We start from the raw sequence: 11,903 nt of genomic DNA, 5'->3' as shown, positions 1-11,903 counted from the left end.
CAAAACATACAAATCATTTGTCGCAGCAGTTCGGGGTCACTGGGAGTTAAATTTTATCGAAAAATACGTGAGAAATTACATCACAAGAGAAGTGCGGAATGTTTTGAAACTAGAGGATGCAAAAGAATTCGGGAAATACTTATTAAGAATAAAAGAGAATAATCGGAATTTCTTTTTCGAGCTCAAACTCGAGGTCGACCAGTCGATTAAGATTGCCTTTTGGGCGGACGCAAGGAGCAGGGCTGCTTGTGAGTATTTCGGAGATGTTATTTTATTTCATACCACCTACAATGCAAAACAGGTAATATTTAGTTATGGTTTATGTTGTTCAGGTAATGTTATTTTTTAAATCTGCAGCAGAGGTGTACATTGCATATTTTTGGGTGTAAAGAGAGATTATTTCGGCGAATTTAACTATTTTTTCTGTTTCGTCATATTCAGGTGTATAATCTGATTTTTTGTTCTTTTGCCGGGGTGAATCGCCACGGTTAGTCAACACTTCTCGGATGCACTTTGATGAAAAATGAGGATATTCAATCATTCAAATGGTTACTCGAATGTTGGCTTCGTTGCATGAGAAGAAATATTCCGAAAGGCATTCTCACCGATCAATGCCATCAATGCAAAGGACTATCGAGGCTTGTTTGCCGACATCAATTCATTGGTAGTGAATTTGGCAAATCATGAAGAAGATTCCAAGAAAATTAAATGGCTACAAGAGACACCAAGAATTTGAACAAGAGATGAGCCATGTTGTTTGGAACTCTCTTACGAAAGAAACATTTGATAAGAATTGGAATGATTTTCTGATGAAGTACGGTCTTTAGGACAACAAGTCGTTTTCAGGTAATATTTTTTTTTAATTATGCAGTAGAAGTGTACATTGCAAGTTTTTTGGTGTATCTTAGTTCTGATTTAGGCATTTTTTGCATAGTTTTTCAAAGACCGTCATATATGAATTCCAGTTTATCTCGATCACCACTTTATGGGCTGGGATGAAAAGCATACAAAAGAGCAAGAACATACATGCTTTCTTTAACAAGTTCATTACACGGAATAGCTCATTTATCTAATTCATCAAACAATACGACAATTGCCTAGGAAGGAGGGAGCAAAGAGAGAGAGAGAATCGGATGTTGCAGATTTTCATACCATCATACTGTGTGCAATAAAATCCTCAATAGAAGCTTAGTTTTAACACGTGTATACTCACGATAAGTTTAGGAAAGTCCAAGCACAATTCAGAGAAAAGGTGAATTGCATCACAAGATCAAAGCACTCTGCTCTAGGCTATTCGGTATATAAAGTTGTAGAACAAGTTTCCAACTAAACATTCAAAAAATTTGCGGTTACATACGACACGCTAACAACCGAATTGAAGTTAAATGCAGTGCTTATTATTCGAGTCAAGAGGGATATTGTGCCGTCACACACTAAGCGTGTTAAGGTTTGAACGAGTAAACAAAGTTTCACCGAGATACATATTGGAACGATGGAGCAAGAACGTAAAGAGGAGACACACACACATCAAGAGCAGCCTTGACGAGCCTCTGTTGGAGCCAAGAAGCAAGAGATTTGACAAATTAGTGTTTTGTTTGCAGAATATATGTGAATTTGCATCAGAATCCGAGGAGCGCACTGCGATTATGCACCGCGCTTATGATAATGACATGGTTGAGATGCAAGAACAAAAAGCCAAAAGCAACAAAAAATATTCGTTATCTCACGAAGATGCTAACTTGGAAGCTATTAACGAGCTTCAAAGCCCTCCAAATGTGAGAACAAGAGGACGTCCCAAAAATAGACTAGGTTCAAAGATGGAAAAACATATTGCAAATGCTTCAAAGAAAAAGAAAATGAAAGCTCTAAGCGAGGTAAAAGTGGTGTTCTTTAAACAGGGTGGGTAATTGAGTTTATTATTGTTAATAGTTTTGCTAATATATGAGTTTATTTTTTCGCAGTTGAACCTTTGATAAAGAAACAATAGGATAAACAAGACAAGAATTGAAATTGAATAAAAAAAAAGATAAATTATACTTGAAATAGAAACAATAAGGATAGATTGAAATTGAATATAAAGAGAATCACTCTACTTTCTACCCAATTTCTTGACGCAACAAGAAAGGAACTCCTCAACCTAACTTGTCAACGCCATAGTTTGGGAATCGAATAGAAGGGACTCCTCAACCTTCTACTCAATTCCCCGATGCAAAAGAGAGAGACTCCTCAATCTCAATTATCCACACCATGGTTTCATCACGAAACCAAAAGGGGGGTTTTGAAACCTCTAAATCATTCTATACTATGACTACAATAGCTAAGGAGGTATTTATAACCTCTTATTAGGTTAAAACAAAGAAAACCTTAAAGCCTATACACATAAGGCCCAATCTAGTAATTAAATAAACAAATTCACAATACATTAAATTAAAACATTTTAAAAATGTAAACTAATATCTTCTAAATAACACTTGAACTCTTCATATCACGAACATTTGAAGCGCGTATCAACCTTTTTTTATGGCGGATTAATGGTGCAATCAAATTCCAACCAATATCATGGACATGTTATGAATTATCAGTTCAGAGATTCAGTAGCACAATACAGGTTTTAGGGTGTAAAGTGACACTATTTGGGTGTAGCGATGAATATTTTTTAGTGTATTATGCATGCTCTTATTTTGACATTCTCTTTATATATATATATATATGTATGTATGTATGTATGTATGTATGTATGTATGTATGTATGTATTTGAGATGCTGCTGTTTGTGTTAGAAATTAATGTCTTGAAGGGATTTATTTGTTTTACATTTAAAATACATATACAATTCAATACCTAAGAAGGGTAAGAATTTAAATTTCTAAATTGCCATAACTCGTGCTTAGATTTTAAAGAGAAATATATAAGCACTCAATACGGGTGTATTCCATGTTTTTTTGGGTGTATTATAAAAAAAATTCGGCGTATTAGTATATTTGATCTTTGTTTTCCTTGATTTTTTAGAACCTGTAATTAACACCTTTTGAATACAACACAGACAGCTCCATAAAAGTTTACTAATGCAAACAAAATTTATAATAAGATTGGATTAAATATTCACAATCTATACAAAAAGTATGTGTTTAAATTAATCACAAACTATGCAACATTCAATCACTGTCAATATCATCTGAACCTAACTGACAATAAGGACTCAACAATGTTACAGACGGCTTGGACAATCTGATTGCTTCACTTTTTTGAATGGCTCTATCTCTATCTTGATTCATCTCATGAAACAAAATCCGCGAAACATATTCAACTCTGAAATGGTCCACCTCCGCCTACAATTTAAAGAAATTTCTTTTTACTAAACTCCATCAATTTATCAAAGTAATAGAGAGTTATATATTTTTAAACATAATTAATTAACTGTGTCCAATTCTTCTAGTCATATTTGTCCTTTTTAATGTTTTTCGGTTCAAGTATCTCGAGCCATTTTATTACATAAACCTCACAATCGAAGCTAAAAACAAAAATAAACTAGCAAAATAAAATATGACACTAAGAGAAAAGACAAAATTTCTCAGAGAAAAAGATTTATACCTCATTTTCTGCTCCACAATGTCAACATATGGTGGTTCAATTTGATCATTCTTTTTAACTAGAGGTTGTCCCCGACAAATACCCTCATTCTAAAAATTACATAGTCCTAAAAACAAAAAAAAAGTAAAATATAAGAAAGACTACATTTAAAAACCTGATTACACCAAATGATCAAATAATACACCTTATTTTAAATAACACTACACCCAATTCTTATATTGCTAACAACAGATAGAAACCAAGGAATTTATAGAGAAAACAAAATCAGCTTACAACAAATCTATTAAGTTTCATTCTTTCTTTCAAATGACAAGTCTTGTGATGCAGGTCAATGATACGAAATTTCCTCTTTTTAACATCTGTCATCCATATCCACCAATGTTCTCCATAGTAAACCGGGCAAATATCTGAAGTTTGGCCAGACGGAACAATGTTTTAGTTTAATTGGCACCTAATGAAAGAAGTGAGATAAGAAGTTTTAGAAACGAAAACTTACATACGGATGGGATGCCAATTTTTGCATGTCTAAATAAGGGATGAATATTGAGTAGTCCTGAATGTCGAAGGGCCTTTTTGTTTTTAAATGTAAGAACTCGCCACCGCCATGATTCCCCAAAGCCATATTCTGCAGAATTTGTATAACACCGAAAGAAATAGTTACTACACATAATATATTACATAAATACGCCGAAATTTGAGCTTAATACACCTTACCACAATATCAAGGGCAGGCAGTAAACTTGTTCTTCAAATCTTTTTATTCTTGTTTTGTTGAGAATTAGACACATTGTAGTCACAATCTAAAAAATTAAAAACCAAATTAATTACATCAACATTGCAGTCATAACTCATAATAAAATCATTAGTCTTATTCTAATATTACCTCAACTTTAATATATGTACTAGCTTTTAAAACGCAAAGTGGATTTTTTAGATCTCCATCGGTTATTGAGCATTGAGGATGTACATTGACTCCCATTCATTAGTGCTTCCATCTGCATAGGTTTTTATATTAGTGGCCCAGAGGAAACACTTTTCTTTGAGGTCGCCAGACACCTTTCTCCTCCTCGCAGGAGTTTCAAACTTTTCAAACTTTTGGAGCGGGAGACTTCTATCCTCTACAAAATTCAAGGCCACCGCAACTCTTGTGTTTGCAACTTGCTCCACCAGTTCCTCTAAATCTTCAACCATAATCAGGCTCTCTTGACTCCTTCCCTTTTCAGACGCCGATCGCCCCTCCTGAATCAGTGTTTCTTCCTAACTCGAATCAGTAAAGCCAAAGTTGAATGATGGTACAGGAAATTCTTTTAATACAAAGGATATTGCCTTGACTATCATTATCAATGCAGCAGTGGCTTGAGGGACTGGTTGACTGCATGTTAACATATAAAATATTATAAGAATAAGAATAGACGAATGATATTGAAAGAGAGTTATATTTTGTAGAACTTACATTTTAGAAGGAGCTGCTGGCTCTGTGGGTGTGCCATCAGCAGGTTGATGGGGTTGTGGAGTGCTGCATAGTTAAAGAAAAGGTTTTAAATAAGAAAAAAACTAAATCCACCTTAATTCACCAGAGATATACCTAAATAAGAACCAAATACACCTATATATAAAAGACATGTAACCAAATATTATTCCTTACCCTTTAATTGTTTCTTCTCTAATTTTTTTACTCGGGGAGTTTAAAGGGGTTGGTTCACTCTCCATAGGGCTTGGTGCTCTCGTCTCCGACGGAGGCAGACATACTTGAAGCGGAACTCTGGTGCACGAAAATTACACTCACGCTATGTAATTCCGCACAACTAACCAGCAAGTGCACTGGGTCGTCCAAGTAATACCTTACGTGAGTAAGGGTCGAATCCCACGGAGATTGTTGGTTTGAAGCAAGCTATGGTTATCTTATTATTCTTAGTTAGGATACCAATAGGGTTCTTTAGCTTCAATTGTAAAAAGTAAAAGAGCATGAAATGAGTAATTGTTACGCAGTAATGGAGAATGTGTTGGAGTTTTGGAGATGTTTTGTCTTCTAAATCTCTGCTTTCTCCATGTCTTCTTCTTCACGCACGCAAGGTTCCTCCTATGGCAAGTTGTGTGTTGGTGGATCACCGTTGTCAATGGCTACCATCCGTTCTCTCAGTGAAAATGGTCCAAATGTGCTATCACCGCACGGCTAATCATCTGTCGGTTCTCAATCATGTCGGAATAGGATCCATTGATCCTTTTGCATCTGTCACCACGCACAACACTCACGAGTTTGAAGCTCATCACAGTCATCCAATCCCTAAATCCTACTCGGAATACCACAGACAAGGTTTAGACTTTTCGGATTCTCAAGGATGCTGCCAATGGATTCTAGCTTATACCACAAAAATTCTGATTAAGGAATCCAAGAGATATTCATTCAATTGAAGGTAGAACGGAGGTGGTTGTCAGGCACGCGTTCATAGATTGGGAATGGTGATGAGTGTCATGGATCATCACCTTCATCATGGTTAAGTACGAATGAACATCTTAAAGAGAAACAAGCGTGTTTGAATAGAAAACAAAAATAATTGCATTAATTCATCGAGATGATGCAGAGCTCCTCACCCCCAACAATGGAGTTTAGAGACTCATGCCGTCAAAAAGTACAAAGTTCAGATCTAAAATGTCATGAGATACAAAATAATTCTCTAAAAGTTGTTTAAATACTAAACTAGTAACCTAGGTTTACAGAAAATAAGTAAACTAAGATAGGTAGTGCAGAAATTCACTTCTGGGGCCCACTTGGTGTGTGCTGGGGCTGAGACTTAAGCTTCTCACATGCCTGGGCTGTTTCTGGAGTTAAACGTCAGGTTGTAACCTGTTTCTGGCGTTTCACTCCAACTTGCAACCTGTTTCTGGCGTTCAACGCCAGAATGCAACATGGAACTGGTGTTAAACGCCAGTTTATGTCATTTATCTTCGCTCAAAGTATGGACTATTATATATTACTGGAAAGCCCTGGATGTATACTTTCCAACCCAATTAAGAGCGCGCCAATTGGACTTTTGTAGCTCCAAAAAATCTATTCTGAGTGCAGGAATGTCAGAATCCAACAGCATCAGCAGTCCTTTTTCAGCCTGAATTAGATTTTTGCTCAGCTCCCTCAATTTCAGCTAGAAAATAACTGAAATCACAGAAAAACACACAAACTCATAGTAAAGTCCAAAAATATGAATTTTTCCTAAAAACTAATAAAAATATACTAAAAACTAACTAAAACATACTAAAATCTATATGAAATTACCCCCAAAAAGCGTATAAAATATCTGCTCATCACAACACCAAACTTAAACTGTTGCTTGTCCCCAAGCAACAAAATAAAATAGGATAAAAAGAAATCAAGAAGCAATAATATCTCAGAATTTTAAGTGAAGCTCAGAGTCTAATTAGATGAGCGGGACTAGTAGCTTTTTGCTTCCGAACAGTTTTGGCATCTCACTTTATCCTTTGAAATTCAGAATGATTGGCATCCATAGGAACTCAGAATTCAGATAGTATTATTAATTCTCCTAGTTTAGTATGTTGATTCTTGAACACAGCTACTTTATGAGTCTTGGCCGTGGCCCTAAGCACGTTGTTTTCCAATATTACCACCGGATACATAAATGCCACAGACACATAACTGGGTGAACCTTTTCAGATTGTGACTTAGCTTTGCTAAAGTCCCCAATTAGAGGTGTCCAGAGTTCTTAAGCACACTCTTTTGCCTTGGATCACGACTTTAACCACTCAGTCTCAAGCTTTTCACTTGGACCTATATGCCACAAGCACATGGTTAGGGACAGCTTGATTTAGCCGCTTAGGCCTGGATTTATTTCCTTGAGCCCTCCTATCCATTGATGCTCAAAGCCTTGGATTCTTTTCACCCTTGCCTTTTGGTTTAAAGGGCTATTGGCTTTTTCTACTGCTCCTTCTCTTTTTTTTTCACTGCTTTTTCTTGCTTCAAGAATCAATTTCATGATTTTTCAGATCAACAATAATATTTCTCTTGTTCATCATTCTTTCAAGAGCCAACAATTTTAACATTCATAAAATTTAATATCAAAATTATGCACTGTTCAGGCATTCATTCAGAAGACAACAAGTATTGCCACCACATCTAAATAATTAGAATTTTCCTTATTAAAAACTCAAAAAAAATATTGCCTCTTTATTCTAAAAATATATTATTTTATTTATGTTTGATGATGATGAGAAAAATAATTATAGCTTAATTGGAGATAAAATCAAAATAGATATACTAATTGCTACTACTAATATATAACTTCTAAGGTAAATTCCTAATAAGAACAATTATCACAAAGTTAAGGCAAAGATTAGGACTCAACAACCTTTATTTTGGGAGGTGGGTGCTCCTTTAATCTGTGAGGTGCTTGGCCCTTCAAGAGACAACTTCTGACGCTTCAGTTCCCTCAGTTCACGCCCTTGCTCTTCTTGTTCCTTAAGCAGTTTGCAAAGCATGCTATTTTGATTTTGCTGTTCTTCCTTTAGTTGCTTCATAGCTTCTTCCAATTTGGTGACAGATGCTTTAAGGCGCTCCCAGTATTCAATTTGAGGGATTTCCGGGAGGAACTCCTGTGCTTTCCTCTTGATGGGGTCGTCCTGCACTTGTTGTCCTTCCATTGACTTTTTGGTGATTGGTCGCTCAACTGAGATATACTCAGTTACTCCCATCTTCACCCCAGCATCTTTACATAGCATAGAGATTAAGCTTGGATAAGTCAATTTGGCATCTTTGGAGTTCTTGTTTACAATTGTGTAAAGTTCACAAGAAATCAGCTGATGAACTTCCACTTCTTTTCCCAACATAATACAATGGATCATTACTGCTCTTTTGATGGTGACTTCAGAGCGGTTGCTAGTGGGCAGTATAAAACGCCCAATAAAGTCCAGCCAGCCTCTGGCGACTGGTTTGAGATCTTCTCTCTTGAGTTGATTTGGGACACCATTGGTGCTGGTTATCCACTTGGTTCCAAGGAGGCATATGTCCTCTAGAATTTCGTCCAAGTCTTTATTTGTTCTCATCATTCTCCTATTAAAGGAGTTTGGGTCATCTTTCAGCTGAGGAAGCTTAAAGATCTCCCTGATTTTGTCAGGGTGAAGGTGAACAATCTTCCCTCTGACTAAGGCCGATAATCATAGAAGGCGGTTCCAACTATTCTCTGCCTGTCTGTTTGCCACAGATTAGAGTAGAATTCCTGAACCATGTTTCTTCCCACCTTTGTTTCAGGATTAGCTAGGATTTCCCAGCTCCTGTTTTGAATTTGCTCTTGGATCTCCGGATATTCGTCTTCTTTCAGATCGAATTTAACTTCCGGGATCACTGACCTTAGATCCATTATTTTGTAGTAATGGTTTGAATGTTCTTTGGTTAAGAACTTCCCTTGATTCCAAAGTGGTTTTGGAATATTCTCTTTCTTGCCTCTTGGAGTGGTTTATTTTCCCTTAGGAGCCATGATATTAGTGAGTATTGGTTTAGTGATCACGGATAAACACACTAAAATTAGAGGTTTGCTTGTCCTCAAGCAAAAGAAAGGAAAGAAGAGGGATAGAAGGATAGCCAATTTCGAATGGTGGAGGAGAGGAGGGAGGCCGAATGTGGATTTAAAGGGAAGGGGTGGGTTTTCGAAAATTTTGAAAAAGATAAGATAGAAGATATGATTTGTAAAAGATAAGTATGATAGGAAAAAGATATAATTTAAAATTTGAAAAGTTATGAAAGATATTTGAAAAAGATAAATCTGAATTTTGAAAAGAATATATGATGAGTTTAAAAAGATTTGAAAAGAATTTAAAAAGATTTGAAAAGAATTAAAAAAGATAATTGAGTTTTGAAAAAGGTTTGAAAAGATCTTTGAAGAAAAATTAAGAAACATGTTTAGGATTAAAAATTTTTGGAATTGAAGTTGAAAGATGAGAGTTTGTAATATGTTTATGCAAGAAATCATGAATTGAAACATGAAAAATGGAAAAAAATTGAAGTGAAAAATGAATTTACCTCATCCCCACAATCCTAGCGTTAAACGCCCAAATGCTGCATGTTTTGGACGTTTAACGCCCATTTGTAGCTTCTCCTGGGCATTTAACGCCCAGCTGTAGCATCTGGCTGGCGTTAAACGCCAGAAAATCCTTTATCACTGGGCATTTTTCTAAACGCCCAGGATGCTGTCAATCTGGCGTTAAACGCCCAGAAGTTGCTTCTTTCTGGCGTTTAACGCCCAGATGGCTATTTCTACTGGCGTTAAATGCCCAGTAGATGCTTCTTTTGGGCGTTTAATGCCCAAAGCAGCTCTTACTGGCTTTTTTGCACTAGTGAGCTTCTTTTTGCTGTTTTATCCTCTTAATCCTTCTGTAACTTTGTGAACTCATGCAATTTCTATTTTAACTTGAAGATAATTAGTATGAACCTGTAAAATTTAATTAATTAACAAAATGGCTAAGTTGCCTCCCAGCAAGCGCTTCTTTATTGTCTTTAGCTGGACTATTACTAAGCTTCAATCAAGTCTCAGTTTTGAGCATTCTTGCTCAAAATTGCTTTCAAGATAATGTTTGACTCTCTGTCCATTAACAATGAACTTTTTGTTAGAATCATTATCCTGAAGCTCTACGTATCCATATGGTGACACACTTGTAATCACATATGGACCTCTCCACCGGGATTTCAATTTCCTGTGGAATAATCTGAGCCTAGAATTAAACAGTAGAACTTTCTGCCCTGGCTCAAAGACTCTGGATGACAGTTTCTTATCATGCCATCTTTTTGCTTTCTCTTTGTAAATTTTTGCATTTTCGAAAGCATTGAGTCTGAATTCCTCTAGCTCATTTAACTGGAGCAATCATTTTTCTCCAGCTAACTTGGCATCAAGGTTTAGGTTTTCCATACACAAGCAAGTATGGAGAGGTCCCTATAGGAGTCTTGAATTTCGTTCTGTATGCCCACAGAGCATCATCCAAGCTTCTTGCCCAATCTCTTCTACGGTTAATCACAGTCCGTTCCAGGATTCTTTTAAATTCTCTATTAGAGACTTCAGCTTGCCCATTTGTCTATGGATGATATGGAGTTGCCACCCTGTGGCTGACTCTATATCGAACCATAGCAGAGTAAAGCTGTTTATTGCAAAAATGAGTGCCACCATCACTGATTAGTACTCTAGGGACACCAAATCTGCTGAAGATATGTTTCTGGAGGAATTTCAGCACTGTCTTAGTATCATTAGTGGGTGTTGCAATAGCTTCCACCCATTTGGATACATAATCCACTGCCACCAGAATATAAGTGTTTGAGTATGATGGTGGGAAAGGCCTCATGAAGTCCATACCCCATACATCAAACAACTCAATCTCCAAGATTCCTTGTTGAGGCATGGCATAACTGTGAGGCAGATTACCAGATCTTTGGCAACTGTCACAATTAAGTACAAACTCTCAGGAGTCTTTATGGAGAGTAGGCCAATAAAGCCACATTGGAGGACTCTTGTGGCTGTTCGCTCACTTCCAAAATGTCCTCCATATTGTGATCCAAGGAACACCAAACTTAAAATTTTTAGAAAACCAAAATAAAATTTTCAAAAACTAAAGAAAAATTAACAAGAGAACACCAAACTTAAAATTTGGCACAAGATTTAATCAAAGAAAATTATTTTTGAAAAAGATTTTAAAAAGGAAAACTCAAAGGGGCAACTATTCCCAAGAAAATAGACACATTTAACAAATTCAAGGATTGAACACATAAAAACTATTTTTTGATGACAAAAACACAAAGGACACCAAACTTAAAACATGTAACTAGACTCAATGAAAAACTAACAATTAATAAAGAAAAATAATATTTTTGAAGAATTTTTTTTTTAAAAGGGAATAATAAAAGATGCAATTCTAGTGACACTAAACAAAAAAGACAAAATTTTCCTAATCTAAGCAACAAGATTCACCGTCAGTTGTTCAAACTCAAACAATCCCCAGCAACGGCGCCAAAAACTTGGTGCACGAAAATCACACTCACACTATGTAATTCCGCACAACTAACCGGCAAGTGCACTGGGTCGTCCAAGTAATACCTTACGTGAGTAAGGGTCAATCCCACGAAGATTGTTGGCTTGAAGCAAGCTATGGTTATCTTATTATTCTTAGTCAAGATACCAAGAGGGTTCTTTAGTTTCAATTGTAAGAAATAAAAGAGCATGAAATTAGTAATTGTTACGCAGTAATGGAGAATGTGTTGGAGTTTTGGAGATACTTTATCTTCTGAATCTCTGCTTTCCTACTGTCATCTTCTTCACGCACGCA

Source organism: Arachis duranensis, chromosome 3, assembly GCF_000817695.3.
Source record: "Arachis duranensis cultivar V14167 chromosome 3, aradu.V14167.gnm2.J7QH, whole genome shotgun sequence".
NCBI lineage: Eukaryota > Viridiplantae > Streptophyta > Magnoliopsida > Fabales > Fabaceae > Arachis > Arachis duranensis.
Note: the sequence above shows the minus strand (reverse complement) of the source record.